Source organism: Megalobrama amblycephala, linkage group LG17 (assembly GCF_018812025.1).
Source record: "Megalobrama amblycephala isolate DHTTF-2021 linkage group LG17, ASM1881202v1, whole genome shotgun sequence".
NCBI lineage: Eukaryota > Metazoa > Chordata > Actinopteri > Cypriniformes > Xenocyprididae > Megalobrama > Megalobrama amblycephala.
This window is the reverse complement of record NC_063060.1, coordinates 16,281,601-16,287,870: the sequence shown is the minus strand read 5'-3', so window position 1 is coordinate 16,287,870 and position 6,270 is coordinate 16,281,601. Positions and strand designations below refer to the sequence as shown.

General features: G+C 36.3%; 1 long non-coding RNA gene across 3 annotated transcripts; it reads right to left on the bottom strand.

The window, feature by feature from the left end:
* Positions 1-1,825: 1,825 nt before the first annotated feature.
* LOC125251619 lies at positions 1,826-4,975 on the bottom strand. 3 transcript variants are annotated; one of them, XR_007181044.1, is made up of 6 exons: positions 4,620-4,975; positions 4,416-4,523; positions 4,074-4,142; positions 3,539-3,628; positions 2,626-2,740; positions 1,826-2,535 (listed from the first exon to the last, which is right to left on the bottom strand). It is a non-coding gene; the product is annotated as an uncharacterized LOC125251619 (long non-coding RNA). The 3 variants fall into 3 exon arrangements; XR_007181042.1 differs by having other exon boundaries at positions 4,074-4,145; positions 4,620-4,969; XR_007181043.1 differs by having other exon boundaries at positions 4,074-4,145; positions 4,416-4,490; positions 4,620-4,968.
* Between the last annotated feature and the right edge of the window lie 1,295 nt (positions 4,976-6,270).

Below are 6,270 nucleotides of genomic sequence, written 5' to 3'. Positions count from 1 at the left end.
CTGCTGCTACATTGGAATTACAGTTACAATTTACAATAGATCTCCCTCAGTGTAATCTGTCAACTTGACGGACGGCCTTCAGATTTTTCCGTCATTGATAAAAAAATTTCGTCAATGATGGATAATTTTCGGTTAACGCGACCTCTGGCTTCCACACTCCGCATAAATGTATATGTAACATACATTGCCTTAATCAAAAAACTGGAACATTGAGTGATAATATTTCAAAGTGATTTCCATCATTTTGACAGACTACAAATATTATATTTACCTGCTTTAGAAACATTCCAGTAAACACAGATAATATAGGGATTAGAAGTGAAATGGGGAGTCAATATCATTTAAGCATCAGTGTGAAAACAAACCTGGAAAGAGACATGAGGATTTAGGGAGAAAACGAGAGATTCTTAATGCATTCCAGTAAATTATTCATGGAATAAATTCAATTGGGAGAGCAGACCTCAAATGCGCAGTATAGCCTGTTTTTTTTTTTTTTTTTTTTCCTTTTCTTTTTTTCTCCACACTGTTACAGCAAAATACAAAGGAGAGAGAGAAAAAAAAGGAAAGAAAATGATCTGGAGAAAAAAATGGCTGAAAGAGACTGAAAAGAGCTCTTGCCATAGATAGCTATATACCATTCACATTAAAATACCAAGCTTTACTGACGTCTGTAAATAAATTACATTAAGGAAATTTTACAGCTCATTCGGTCAAACTGACGGATTTTATTATTTGTGATTTGAAATGACTTGTTTAAGTTTTTTTTTGAGTGGAACTTCCTCAAACTGAAATCCCATAATCTAAAACGCAGTAGGTTAGGAAAAAGGTTTTGGATTTATTATATTTCCATTTGGTGCATTAGTGTGATGAAAACAAAAATAAAATTGTGAAAAAAAGACATGAGGTTATTTTTTTTTTTAGATTCCTTTTTTATGTTTATGAGAAAGGGTCGAAGATAAATAAATCAAGACAATTAAAGACAAAAACAAGTAAACAAATGATCTGAAGGCACACAGAACCGTAACGGGACAGCCAGAAAATACGCACAAATAGCGTTGTACCTGTTAAAAACATTACAGAAATGACCCGGAAAAATGTTGCTTAAACAAACTGTGTTTTCATAATTGTATAACGAAGCGCCGTGTTCTTACCTCAGCTCAGAAAACTGGACGCTGACTTGGGGGCGGGCGCTAATGGTGACGAATTCTTCTTCTTCTTCTTCTTCTTCTTCTTCTTTAGGGTTTAACGGCAGCTTGCATTCATTAACGTTGCACTACTGCCATCTTCCGGGTTTATTTTCCTGTAATGTCCATTAGCCTACACTCTCAGAAATAAAGGTACAGAAAAGACCAAAAAAAGGTACAAATGCTCGTCGCTGGGGCAGTACCCCCAAGGGGAACAAACTTGTACCATATTAATGGGTACAAAGAAGTACCCCTACAGTTTGTGCCTTTTAGGTACAAATATGTACCTTTGAGGGTACAAATGGCTCATCGCTGGGGTGGTACCCCCGAGGTACAGCAATGGTACCCTTTTATATTGTACCTTTTGAGAGACAATTTGGTACCTTAGCAATACATTTGTACCTTAATCCACTGGTACAAAAATGTACCCCATTAGATGGTACCAATTTGTTCTCGTTAGGGGTACCACCCCAGCGACGATGCCATTGTACCTATAAAGTGGCAAAAATGTCCTTGATAAATAGAAAAGAATGAGAGCAAAAGAAAGCAATGTTTTGTTTTCCCACAATCAATGATTTAAAAGAAGTTAAACTGTACAAATTAAAATACTGGAAAGAGAATAACGACCGCACACCACAATCTTCGTTTGCAATAAACTTTAATAAACAAAGTTTTTCACATTTAAACAACTTTAATAGAGAATCACTTTATGAATGCATTACTTACTGCAGTGTAAGAACATAACATAAGATAACATAACGCTTTATATTGACTAAAAGCTACTGTGAGTGTTCATTGTATGCTTAAAGGATTAGTTCACCCCAAAAAGAAAATTTCCTAATAATTTACTCACCCAATGCCATCCAAGATATCCATGTCTTTCTTTCCTCAGTGGGAGAGAAATTTTGTTTTTTGAGGAAAACATTTCTGGATTTTTCTTCTAACAATGGAGTTCATTGGTTACCATCGTTTTTAAGTCCAAATCAATGCAGTTTTAAAAGTCTTTGAAATGTTTAAACGGGCTGTACGCGATCACAGCTGAAGAAGAGGTTGTTTTCTAGCGAAACGATGTCAGTTTTAAAAAGAAGAGAATGTGGTGTTTCAATATTAGATGCTCCAGTCTTAGAAAGAAAAGACCAAACTAATCTGTGGTGGACAGGACAAGTTTCACACCTAGAATATATTGTCCACAGCACATCAGGCCCTCATCCACAGGAATGGTTACTCTGTCAATCCTCGTAATGATGTACTGTCATGTTGTGCTCTTCAAACTTCCAATGTAGATCGGCTGTGGTCTGGTCTTTGATGCGGTCTCAAAACTGCTGCAGAGGGATGCAATAGTGGCTCCACGCTAAGAGTTAAGGGAAAAAATAAATACATTTTAGGAGTTTATAATGCATCAAGACATCATTACAAAAATAACGGTCCATGTAAAACTTACCGGTACAAAATTAAATTGAAAGAAATGAAATTTCAGATTTAACATTGCATCGACTTCCAGGCAACGGTGGCAGAAGATATGCAAGAACAACCATCATTGTGTAGCACTTTTTAATCTGAAAATTAATGAAAACAGATTAGAGATGCAACAAATGTTTAAGTGTAGGATTAAGAGTAGGGCTGCACGATATATCGCATGAGATTGTCACGCGCATTTCGTCAGTAAAGCCGGTTCCCTGATTACCGCTAAATCGCCATCACCTGCTTTCAAATGGAGCGGCATTTAATAAACAGAGCTGTAGTTCACTGACAAGCCACACAATATCGCGTTCATTATCGAAGGCGATTCATCTGCGATATGAACGCGATATTGCGTGGCTTGTCAGTGATCTACGGTTCTGTCTATTAAATGCCGCTCCATTTGAAAGCAGGTGATGGTGATTTAGCGGTAATCAGGGAACCGGTTTTACTGACGAAATGCGCGTGACAATCGTATGCAATTAATCGTGCAGCCCTAATTAAGAGCAGCCTATGGGCCTAGGGTTGTTGTGATAACCACAATATTACAATACTGACAAGCCAGCCACAGAGGATGGCAACCATGAAGTTTATTTTATTTATTTTTTTAAGACTAAACTGTCCACATTTTACACTCAATGCATGTGTTTTTAAGGTTAAATAAGTTAGTAAGGGTGAAGAGGTTTTTTTTTTTTCATTAAGACTTGAATGTGTACCATTACCATTATTATGTATTTACAGCAGCTCCATAGATTTGCACTAAAGAAACCTAAACAGTCAGAGATCAACATGTGCAATTACCTGCATCTGTCCTCCTTCACGTCAAGTCATATTAATGAATATTTGTTATGATAAATTAAACAAGATGTCCGTGTAAGTAAAGACTTCACACTTACATAGTATCTGCTTGGTCTTCCATCCCCTCTAAAAGAGAAAATTACTCCTTTCCAGGGTAGAATCAGCTTTCAACTCCTCAGTCTTTCCATCTGTTATTTATCCAAAAGAGGAAACATTTTCAAAATATATCAGTATCAGCAAATATATCAACTTTTGCATTGTCTATTAAAATATCTTAAAGGGATATTACACCAAAAAATGAAAATGTTATTGTTACTCCCCCCTCATGTTCCAAACCTGCATGAGTTTCTTTCTTCTGCTGAACATAAAAGATATTTTTAAAGAATGCTGGTAACCAGACAGTTGACGGTAGCCTGTGACTTACATAGTTGGGAAAAAAAAATATAAAAATACTATAAGTCAATGGATAGCATCAAGTGTCCTGTTACCAACATTCTTCAGAACGTCTTCTTGTGTGTTCAACAGAAGAAACTCACACAGGTTTGTAACAGTATGAGGGTGAGTAGAATTATTTTTTTATAACTTTATGTAAAAGAAGAAAATAAGTAAAGACTGAAATGCAATGAGACCTACACACACAGCATATCCGAGCAGCATTAGTACTCAAGCCATTGTGGGAGTCCCCTTAGATGTTCATCTTCACTGCTGATTAAATCAAAGAACAAAAAATGTAAGAACAAAGTATTGATCTCAACAAAATACATTCATTTCTAATATCTATCAAACAGTCAGATGATGTTGTAAGCTGCATGTTAATAAGTTATATCATGAGAAATTTAGAGGCCAGCTGACAACAACCAAGGCATAAAGATTGACAGACAGAACATAGATTGCAAATTATATTGCCTAAAAAAGTCATCTAAAATATCCTCACATTAAAAATACATTTACTATACAAAAAACAAAATACGTTACCTGGATTTGACGGCACTCTCCAGCATTTGTGGTAGGGCTCCTGTGCTTGACGTGAAATCGGTCAAACCTTCATCTCTGTCAACATCAAATCAAATTCTTGACAACGTCCTTGAAGAAAATTCATACCGTAGAAAGTAATGCGATGAGAACAGACATTTCACTCGGTCAACCGCAAAACACATCACAGGAGCACTGTGAACGTACCTGATGCAGCAAAGCAAACGCTCCACGTTAAATCCTTCACTTATAATGCACTCTTTTAGTTTGTCGTGCGCTTCACTAACGCTACACTGCTCGACGCACGTCGCCACTCTCCAACTAATTAGCAACATATTTGTTAGCTAACTATTTCTATGATCGTTTTTTTCAGCACTACGCATTTTAACAAGTATTATCTACCGTAACTTACGGAACGGTCCAAAGCATCGCGATTCCCCTCAAACCAGGCCGGAGTGAAAAGAGCGCGATCCGCCGCAGTTTGAAAAGACGAGAGGCGTGACGTGATTGGCCGACAAAAAACAGCCGTTAACATTTCGTGTAATAAATTGAAATATATATAATGTACATTTTATTTTTATAAATGATTATTCATTATTTATAGAGCTTTTTATGTGCTACCATATGAAATATATGTATTGTTTTTATTTTCATAAACACAAACTGCCCGCCCAGGAGATAACACATTTATTGTGTCAATCTGTCCAAGGCATACCCCATTTACAAATTATGACAAAGGCTCTATCAGTCTTAGAAAAGGCACGCATAAGTAGCTGCTACCCCAGAGGATTGTGTACCCTGTAACTTGAAAAGTACTTCTTAGTACCCCACAGGAAGTGTACCCTTTGACTTGAATAAGGTACTTTTTTGTACCCTACAGGATGTGTACCCAAAAGGTACTTCTAAGTACCCCATGGGAACACTATAGGACCTTTAATGGTACATTTGTGAATGTTGTACCTTAACTATTACTTTATATGACAATGTACCTTTTCAAAGGGTACATATATGTACCTTTCAGTTTCACCATGCATATTTCATTGTGTACCCCTTTTCTTTGGAAAGGTACTTTTTGGTACTCAGCTGGATACATGTTTGTTCCTTTGCTGGCACATTTGTGAAATTTGTACCTTAAAGTACTTAATTGTACCCTCACTGTACCTTTATTTCTGAGAGTGTACATCATATTCTCCTAATCAGTCCTTGTTAAAAAACTGCAAATACTTCTTCTGATTGTTCATTCTCAGAACTTCCTTCTTTTCTATTCCCTCCCCTATTCTTCACAGCACCAACTTTATTTTGAACAACATACAGTAACAAATGTCTCCCTTTAGTCTCCCTATCCCACTGATATTCCCATTCTCTAATGGCTTCTTTCCATATTATACTCTTCCCTTCAGATTTTGACAACTTTAATATTTGCTTCACTGTTCTCTTTTTTAATAGCTTGTTTGGCTAATTTGTCCTCTCTCTCATTACCCATAATGCCAATATGAGCAAGAATCCAAATCAGTTGTATCACAGAGCATTTTTGTCTTATTCTTGCGTATTTTCTCAATATTGTATACATCCTGATGACTATTGGAAATCGGCTACCTGTCATGAGACTGTATAGAGCCGACACTGAATCACTAACAATTAAAACTTTTTTTAATGTTTTTCCCAACCCATTCTAGTGCCATCATGATAACATATAATTTAACTGTATACACACTCAGATCATTAGTTGTTCTTCTGCTTACCTCACCTCTTTGATTTAAAATGACATTTGCAGAGCCAGTCCTTCCTGATTCTGGGTCCTTTGGTCCGTCTGTATAAATCTGCACATAATCTTTATATTTATAATCTATATAACTAT